This window comes from Giraffa tippelskirchi, chromosome 6 (genome assembly GCF_054371585.1).
Source record: "Giraffa tippelskirchi isolate mGirTip1 chromosome 6, T2T-mGirTip1v1.2.pri, whole genome shotgun sequence".
Lineage (NCBI taxonomy): Eukaryota > Metazoa > Chordata > Mammalia > Artiodactyla > Giraffidae > Giraffa > Giraffa tippelskirchi.
This window is the reverse complement of record NC_137280.1, coordinates 18,696,961-18,706,953: the sequence shown is the minus strand read 5'-3', so window position 1 is coordinate 18,706,953 and position 9,993 is coordinate 18,696,961. Positions and strand designations below refer to the sequence as shown.

At 41.9% G+C, this 9,993-nt stretch overlaps 1 pseudogene; it reads right to left on the bottom strand.

Annotated features, from left to right (window-relative positions):
- Positions 1-205: 205 nt before the first annotated feature.
- On the bottom strand, positions 206-902 carry LOC145509440 (large ribosomal subunit protein eL8-like; annotated as a pseudogene).
- Between the last annotated feature and the right edge of the window lie 9,091 nt (positions 903-9,993).

Below are 9,993 nucleotides of genomic sequence, written 5' to 3'. Positions count from 1 at the left end.
TCCAGCTTGGCAATGGGCTTCTCTGGTGGCTCAGTGGTAAAGTATCCTCCTGCAATACAGGAGAAGCAGGTTTGATCCCTGGGTTGGGAAGATCCCCTGGAGAAAGAAATGGCAACCCACTCCAGTATCTTTGCCTGGAGAATCCCGTGGATAGAGAAGCCTGGTGGGCTACAGTCCCTGGGGTTGGAAAAGAGTTGGATGTGACTTAGTGACAAAACAACACAATGTCCACTGACTTTGGACCAAGGAAGTTGCCTCCCCAGTGATGGCAGATCTCATCATATCTGTCATTATAATTGGTCTGATGGCTTCCACCAGGTTAGCCAGAGTGCTCTTGTCTTCCAAGTTGACCTGTATAAAGGCAACAGTGCAGGTCTTCCTGTGGACCACACATCCCAGCCTGTCCTTCCCCTTGATGATACAGTAGGGAACCCCCATATTTCAACACAGGGCAGGCAGGAAACCCACCAGTTCAATGGGATCCACATCATGGGCAACCACCACCAGCTGAGCCTTCTTGCTCTCCTCCAAGGTGGGGACAGTATCAACGCCTGCTCAAAAGATAGGTGGCTCTTAGTGGGGACGTCCCCTTGGCCTGCAGCTTTTGTCTCAGCTCAGGCCAGCAACTCTGCTTCCTGTCTTACTTCATCTCTGGTCTGCACTTGTGGGCCAGCTTAAGTAGCTGTCTGGCGGTCCAAGACCTGGCTGAACCAGTTAATCACGGGAGGTGCTCGCAGCCACTTATATAAGGTACTACATGCCGCTGCAGCGGGGCCACTTTATGAAGCGGGTGAGGACCTTTTAGGGCTGGATGTCCAGTCCACTTTCTCAGCCTCCTGATTCTTCAAGACAGCAGGGGCCTGGTCTATCTTTTGCCCCTCAGCCTTCTTTCCCCTCGGCATCTTGAATGGCTAGTGGAGAGCCCTTGAGCTAATTTTTGTCTATGGAGTAAAGTAAGGTCCAACTGCATTCTTTTGCATGTAGATATACAGTTTTCTTAGCACCATTTGTTAAAGAGACTGTCCTTTTCTCATTGAATGGTCTTGGCACCTTTGTTAAAAATCATTCTTTCTGGGCTCTCTATTCTCTTCCACTGGTCTATATGTCTGTCCTATGCCAGTACCACATTGTTTTGATTACTGCAACTTTGTAGTTAAGTGTTGAAATCCGGAAGTGTGAGTCCTTCAATTTTGTTCTTTTTCAAGGTGTTTTTTTTTTTTTTGTGGCTATTCTCTTGAGATGCCATATGAATTTTAGGATGGATTTTTCTATTTCTGTCAAAAAAAAAAGAAGTCATTGAGACTGATAGCAATTACATTTGAATCTGCAGATTGCTTTGGGTAGTATTTACACAGCATTTTGAATGCACTAAATGTCACGGAATTTATACTTTAAAATGGTTAATTATATCCTATGTGAATTTGAGCTCAATTAAAAAAAAAAAAAGATTGGGCAATTATATCTGAAGAGCAGGTATGTGTGTGGCATGAGGCAGCTGGAAGGTAAAGGAGGTTGTGATCAGAGGGAGGAATGTTCGGACTAAAGACCCCAATACCATATAGTTTCAGGCTGGTGAGGGCCCCTGGAGCTGAGCAGTAAAAATGGCTAAGGTGATCCAAAGCTTTATCTACAAACACATTGACTTCACAAGGCGATTCAAGGTGGCAACTTCAGGAGATTTCCTGGTGGCTCAGTGGTAAAGAAACCAGCTGCCAATACAGGAGACATGGGTTCCATCCCTCATCTGGAAAGACTGCATGTGCTGCAGAGCAACTTAAGCCTGTGTGCCACAACTATTGAGCCTGTGCTCTAGAGCCCTCAACTACTGAGCCCATGTGCCACAAGTACGGAAGCCCTCGCTCCCTGGAGCCTGTGCTCCACAAGAGAAGGCATCACAACAAGAAGCGAAAGAGTAGCCCCCATTCACCCACGCAGCAACGAAGACCCAGCACAACCAAAAAAAAAAGACTGCAACTTCAGAAGGATACACGCCCAGCTAGGGATAGTGGTCATCACAGGAGTGGGGTAAGGACAGATGGTATTATAGGGGAATTTTATTATGTCAATGGTATCTTTTTAAAGAGAAAGAATACTGAAAGCTTTTTGAAAAGCTATGATACAGGAACTTTAATTCAGGAAAAGAGGACAATGACCTAAGTCCCTTTAAAAAAAAAAAATCATCGTGGGAGTGGCAGGAAGGTGTTACATGATACATGGGTAGGGTGTGGGCAGGCCAGCTGGTTTCATCTCTTATTTCTTTTCAGAGTAATGGTCTGGCAGTAATAGAGAGCCAGGAAATTCCGCCTCCCAACCCAGAAGTAAGTGAGGCTTGGTAAACACCTCCCCATTCAAGACTGAGGCAAGGGAGGCTATGTTCTTATAAGATATAAGTTCTTATAAGGGTTCAGTCAAGACAGGAATGGGAGGCAGACTGGGGATGTGGAAGGATTTGTTCACCATGAAGTGGGGGTTCCAGAGAAAACAGAAAAGTGTGAGAAGGAAAGGAGCAGCTTGAGAATAAGTATAGGAAGGCACCAGGCAGCCTGGGGACCAGTGCACAGGATAAGATGGGTGACGGGAGGCATTAACATTTTGGCACTTATGTGGTATGGGGATAGCATAGTTCAATGAGGAATAGTGGCTTTAAGGCCCAGCAAGACCTGTAATGTTAAGTTTAGTAACAGTGAAACATGTCTCCTGGGATCCAAACAGGATATTGGACTTCAGCTGGGACAGTAGAATCTGGGTAGACAATAAAACAACAGTACAAAGTCCCAGAGGCAGACACCAGAGTGGATAACTCTTGAGTGCCCACGAGCAAACCAGACAGACTGAAGCTGCAGGTTTGCATGGAGGATTAGACACTGGCTGTCAAGGGTGGGGCTAGATTCTGGAGAAATTTATAAGCCAGCAGAGGAGTCAAGACATGATTGGTAAGAAACAAAGGTTCGTTACAAGTTTTTACCAGTGGAAGGACATGAAAACAGCATCTAAGGAAGATTAGTACATCAAATGGGCTTCCCAGATGGCACAGTGGTAAGGAATCCACCTGCCAATGCAGGGGGTGCAAGAGACGTGGGTTCGATCCTTGGGTTGGAAAGATTCCCCGGTGTAGGAAATGGCAACCCACTCTAGTATTCTTGCCTGGAAAATCCCATGAACGGAGGATCCTGGTGGGCTTCACTCCATGGGGTCACAAAGAGTCAGACACGACTGAGCACTCACTCACTCAATATAAGAAATATCTATACTAAGTGGGTTGGGGCAGGAAAAATTAGATTTGCCACAGATTTTGCAACTATCTAAATATGTGGTATAGAATTGGACTAGGGAAGAGAAAAAAATGATAATTTCAAAATAAAGAGGAACAGAACTCATTTTATATATGGGAGAAATAAAGAAAAGAAGGAATTGAAAGTTTTCAAGCATGGGCAGGGGAGACATGAAAGAGGAGGATCAGTTTAGTGGGATGGAATGGACGGTGATGAATTTAGTGTGGGAACTAGATTCATTTGAATCTTACAGCTAAGTGAGACTTTGCAGTTAGCCATGTGGAACTACTAAGTTTCATGTTTTACAGATACGGAAATCTTGAGTTTGAGATAACAGAGGACATCCTGGAAAAGGTGTCCTAGAGCAGTTGACCGTTCATAGCTGCATTTTTGACAGATCAAAACTAGTGACAACAATGTTGGAGTCATAGGCATAGACCTGTCAAATAATTCTGTAGGAATGAATAAATTATCCAAGGGAGAGGACAGAAAGTGGGAAGAGAAGAGGAGACTAAAGACATAGGGAAGACAGCAGAGAATTGAATCAAGAAGTAGAAGAGAGACAGGAATTTTGGCTTTGTTATTTGTTAGCTATAGGAACTTGACAATTTATTGACCTCTGGGTCTCAGACTGTAGTCATATCAAGGCTTGACAGAAGGGGGTTGGGAGAGCTGGGGAATCTTCTTCCAAGATCACTCACATGGCCTCTGGTCCCTAGCTGTTGGCTGGGACAACATTATCTTACTATGTAGGCCTCTCCATAAGGTCACTTACAACATGGCAGCTAGCTTGTCTCTGAAAGTAAGTGAATGAGAGATGGTCCTGGTCTCTTATAACTGAATCTCAGAGCTAACATCTCATCACTTTTGCCAAATTCTATTCATAGAAACAAGTTAAGGGGGAAGGGTAATATAAGGGTGTGAATACTAGGAGGCAGGATTAGTGGAGGCCATTTTAGTGACTGCCTGCCATAATATCTAACAGTTATAATCTTAGACTGTTTTCTACTATTGTAGCTGGTTCACCTAAACTGGCCATTTGATAAATATTGAATCCACTGAGGTAGGCACAGGCACAGGTGGGGCACAAAGAAGGCAATTTTGCCTAAAAGGAAAAGTCACAGAAATTTTCACAGGAGAAATTATGCTTGCACTAATTCTTAAAGGGTAAGCAGGAGTTCATCTGGTGATAGTTGGACCAAAAAAGAAGGCTGAATGCCAAAGAATGGATGGTTTCGAAGTATGGTCCTAGAGAAGACTCTTGAGAGTCCCTTGGACAGCAAGATCAAACCAGTCAATCCTAAAGGAAATCAACCCTGAATATTCATTGGAAGGACTGTTGCTGAAGCAACACTGACCAACTAAAAAACTTGCCTGCAGTAGTTCAGAAATTTTCTTAAGGTTACAATTAATATGCTCTTAGGAAAAACACAAAGGCTATCTTCCCATTTTCAATGCTATTACTCTATTACAATAAAACCGAAATTCTAGTTTTGTTTTTCATTGTTGACTTTACTAATTCTGTGAGCTTTGGAGGCCCTCAAGGTTGACACATTCTAGTACCTTCTTGCTTTCTTCACCTATCTATACATTTCAGTATTCTGTATATGTGGCTGACTGTCAAGTAAGCTGGTTTGGCAGTTTCCCAAAGTGGCAAAAATGACAGAACACCAAGGAGCTTTTCCGAGGGCTTCTCTCCTCATGACCAGAGCTGTCACTGTTGGTTCTTCCCTGCAAGTCTGGAGTACTCTTTGGGGCTGTCTGATCACCCAGGCTTTGGTCCAATCCAATCTGACTCCCCAGACCTAAGCAACCAGAGGGCAGAACAAGCAGTGATCAGAGGCCCTAAGTAATGTCAGCTCATCATATTTGAAGAATATTGATTTTGCTTTTTAAGACCATTGTTCTCTAACAACTAAAAGGCTTGGTTCATCATTTTGCTGTGCTATTAGCCACCAAATGTTGGATCCCAGTGTTTGATAGTCATATAACCCTGCTGCCAGCGGGTACAGTGCCTGGGAAGTAAGAGGCAGGCCACAACACAGACCCTCTGTGTTAAGTCATCTCCCACTCAAGGGTTGGCAGCTGGAAATTTGATTTAGGAATCAATGGTGCTGTTAAGCACCATTGTTTTTGTGCATAAAGAACAATGACTGACTTTTTTTTTTTTTAAAGCATTCTTAATGTTATACTATTATAGTAACTCTCATTTTCCATTCTTTCACTTTCTTTGAAAAGCGAACACTCTTTTCTTGGTAATTGGGCACACAAGTTAAAAAACACATCCCAGTTTTTCTTGGACAGCTTATCTCTACTTTTGACTACCATTTAAAATTAAACAAAATAAAACAAACAAACAAAAAAACCCCACTATTCAGTTCTCTCAAATTAGGCATTTTCTTTTCTTCCTCCTCTATTGTAGACTACTGATTTTCTTGGAAAAGAGAAGGAATCAATAATGGCTAATCACAGATAAAATGCATCCTAATTTTAGTACAAATAAATAAGGCATTATAAAGAAATAGAACTTCTTTATATGTTCCTATGTAACCGTCATATTTAAAGGTAAAGTAATGCTAAATTTTGCTGGTTTTTAAAAAATAATATTTAATGAGTAGTAATGAGTATGTTCACTTGTACTTTGTGATTAAGTAAAGAAAGTGTTTAAGAGGTTCTTCTTCTCCAATATCCTCCCAGGGCAGAATTCCATCTGTATCTCTGAGCTCGTCCAGTCGCAAGACAGCCTTTTGCTCCGTGAGACAACCTAGGGCACTGCCAGTTACTACGTTGTTAGAAAGTAATCAGAGGTCTATGTTCAAGGCACTGTGCTGAGTGTTCCATCAGATTAAAGAAAAAAGAATAAAATGCTTGCCATAAAGAAGCTTAATACCTTGTTGGCAAAGTTCAGAAAATAATTAAAATAACATAAGATAAGAATCTAAAGGGGCCATAGAAAGGCACAAACCAAACCTCTTGGAAACTCAAGGCTAGGAATGAGGTAGAACATAGCCAAGGGAACCCACTGGACCTAGTTCTGCTGTCTGGACTGACACTGTGGCTTCTTGTCCATGTGCAGAGGTGACATATTTATAGATGAGTCAAGGAGGCCGTGTAGCTGGGCAGCCTGAAGCTGGGTCTAGGGCATTAGGCATCTTTGGATGTGAAGCTGGATCGTTTCTTTTTCAGCTGGGTCACCTTGAGCAAGTTACATAACCTCACTATACTTTCAGTGTTTGTTAATTTTTAATATTTAGTTATTTATTTAATCTATGTCGGGTCTCAGTTGCAGCACGTGGGACTTTTGTTGCGGCCCGTTGTTCTCTCTAGTTGCAGCCTGGGGGCTTGGTTTCCCCTCCCAATGTGGGATCTTAGTTCCCTGACCAGGGATGGAACCTGCATTCCCTGCATCGCAAGGTGTGTTCTTAACCACCGGACTACCAGGGAAGTCCCTGTACTTCAGTTTTTTAATTTGTAAAATGGGCATAGTAAGACCTACCTGACAAACTTATTGAAGAATTAAATGATAATATAAGGGACTTTAGAATAGTGCCTGGCACCCGGTGTATAAAAAAAATCATAGCTTTTTGCTTTTATGTTTTTCCAATTTCCCTCTGATTTTTCCCCCATTTTTTTTTAAACTATATGTGAATATTAAATTTAATGCCTATACAATGCCTGGCTCAGAACAGATTTATAGAAAATGCTAGGTTAATTCCATGGGGACTGTTAATAACAGAATATCATAAAATGGACGAGCAATAGAACTTTACTTCTCACAGTGCTGAAGGTTGGAAGTCTCAGATCAGGGTGCCAACATGGTTGGCTGATGGCTCTGCTTCAGGGGGCAGACTTCTTGTATCCTCACTTGGCACAAGAGACTTGGGGTCTCTCTGGAGTTTCCCCCCAAATTATCTCTAACATTTTTATCACTCCTATTAATATGTTGTTTTCTAGACCTTCTCATCTTTATGGCTGTGCTGTGCTGTGCTGTGTCGCTTCCGTCGTGTCTGACTCTTTGCGACCCTATGGACTGCAGCCCGCCAGACTCCTCTGTCCATGGGGTTCTCCAGGCAAGAATACTGGAGTGGGTTGCCATGCCCTCCTCCAGGGGATCTTCCCGACCCAGGGATTGAACCGGCATCTCTGATGTCTCCTGCATTGGCAGGTGGGTTTTTTACCACTAGCAGCACCTAGGAAGCCTCCGTCTTTATAGTTATCCTCCAAACTATCTAGTTTTCATTGTCCTGTATAATGTGCTACCTAGAACTTTACAACAGTAAAACTTTCCCTTCCCAAATTTACTATTTTCTGACCAAAACAGTAAACCAAACTGTTACCTTCCTTCTGACCTGTAATTTGTCGATGCATTAATTTACTGAATGTCCCAAATTATTGTATTTAAGTGTTTTTGGTTTGGGGTTTGTTTTTAGCAATTCCACACGTGCTTTATTGGTTCATGGCAAGCTGTGGTCAACTATCTTTTCTAGGTAGTATCTCTTTTTCTTTTTTTAGGTAGTATTTAGATAATGAACAATCAGGTCTCTCCTGTCTTGTACTTATGCAATTGATTTTTGGACTATAAATGAAGATCTTTTCTTTTCATTCTTTTGTGTAGGCCAGGATTCTTGGTTGCAAGTAAGAGAAAACTAGTTGGAACTAACTTAGGTAAGAAAAACAAACGTTTCTGTTGGTATAGCTGAAGAGCAAGAAAAATGGCACAACTAGAATGTTGACTATTCCTTTTTCAAGATGAGCAGTAGCCTCATTTTCTCACATTGCTTTCTCTGGGGACCCTTGTGCCAGAAGCTCCTGGTTCATATTGTCATGAGATGACAACAGAAGAAATGATTCCCTCATCCACTTCTCCTTTTTCCAACCAAGGTCTGAATCAAATATGTACCAATTGTTATTGAGCTGCCTCTACAACCAAGATAGGGTGAGAAGCTGTCAACCTGTAAACCAGTTACTGCGTCCCAGTAAGTCAGAGGGTTGAAAAGATATCAGTGCTCAGCAGAGCTCAGGGTATGGCAGGGAAGACGTTCTCCCAAAGGAATGAGGAATACATCTTCTGTAAGCAATGGAGGTGGTGTAACAGGAGGGAAGAGGGCAGGGCACAACTTTCGAAAGAATGACATAGCCCAAGGACACAACATAAACTGATTAGAATCTAATGGGAAGATGATGGCAGACAAGACTAGACCTTGATCCTCAATCAGCAAGTGAAATGACACATCCAGAGGTGCCATGACAGGTCCAAGGCATTGTTAGAAGACCAAGGAGTGGGTGGTGGCCAAAATCCTGGAAATCTCCACCCCTTCCCAAAAATAGTTGGAATAATCCTCCCAGTCATTAGCATCTGAAATTACCCAGCCTATAAAAACTAACCATGCCACATTTTGCCCTCTACGATGGCCCACACTGTCTGGAGTGTGCTTCCCTCTGAATCTAAATAAATCCACTTCTTATCTATCACTTTGTCTCTCACTGAATTCTTTCTGTGATGAGACATCAACAACCTGAGCTTCAACAGGTCCTGAAACCAGGTACTGTGGATTTTGGCTGGATTTGAGTGCCAGCCACATGGGTTCAAGTCCCAGCCACGTGGGTTCAAGTCCCAAGCAAAGTTTTGGTTGGGTTTGTGTCCCAAGCAAGGTTTTGTCTGGGTTTGAGTCCCAGCCATCTGGGTTCAAGTCCCAGCACATGGCTTCAAGTCCCAGTCTGTGGTAAATAGTTTCAGTAGGGCTTCCCTGGTGGCCCAGTGGTTAGGACCCTGTGGGCACAAAGGCATGGCTTCTAACCCTGGTCAGGGAACTAAGATCCTGCAAGCCATTCAGTGCAGCCAAAAGATAAAAAAATAAAAGCAGTGGCTTAAAATTAGAAGAAAGAAAGATGAAAGAAGGTTTTCAAATTACTACTAGCAACAATGAAGGTTGTTACAGATGGTTGAATGATACAAAAATATTAGTTATTTTTGTGAAATCAAACCATTTATGTTTCTTCTCCCTATTTTAGTAAAGAAGCAACTAATCTTTTTTTGTCTTTATGGCATGAGTTTTTCTCCTTATATTAATATTAGGTAGAGTGAATTTAAATAGCTATAGATGTTTATCACAGAACTTGCAAAACTTCAAATTAAATGACAAAGGAACAAAATGTAGCCTGCAGTTACCACCATTAACAATCATTTAGATGCTTATGTGGCAGCACCTAGGCTATTTATTTAAAAAAATAGAGCATATCATAATTCAAATTGGACAAAAATAGATTTCAGAGCTCCTATTTTCTATGACTTGAACCAAAAAGTTTAGGATATCTGCCAGGCAGTTGTTTTGAGACAGAGAGATACAAGCCTATCTTGCTATGTATTACCCAACAAACAAAACACTTATCAGGTAACGCCTGACAGCAAAGTGAAAAATGAGATTAATTTTCCAAGGATTTCCTAACTCCCAAAGATTAGAGGAAGATATAAGGGAGCAAACTCATGTGTCAGCCCATTGATTATTCTAGTCATGTGTGTTACATTTAATTTGTAAAACTGGATTACTGCTTTGCCCTTTAATATGGGTTCCAAAACAGTCCTCTTAAATTAACAGTGAATAGTTTGTTATTTCTCAGAGTAATAAAAGATGTTAGTGTACAGCTTATGACTTTTTTATCTTAGAAACCACCCAGAATCACTTGGGAGATACACTGACCTGTATCTAATGACATACATAGC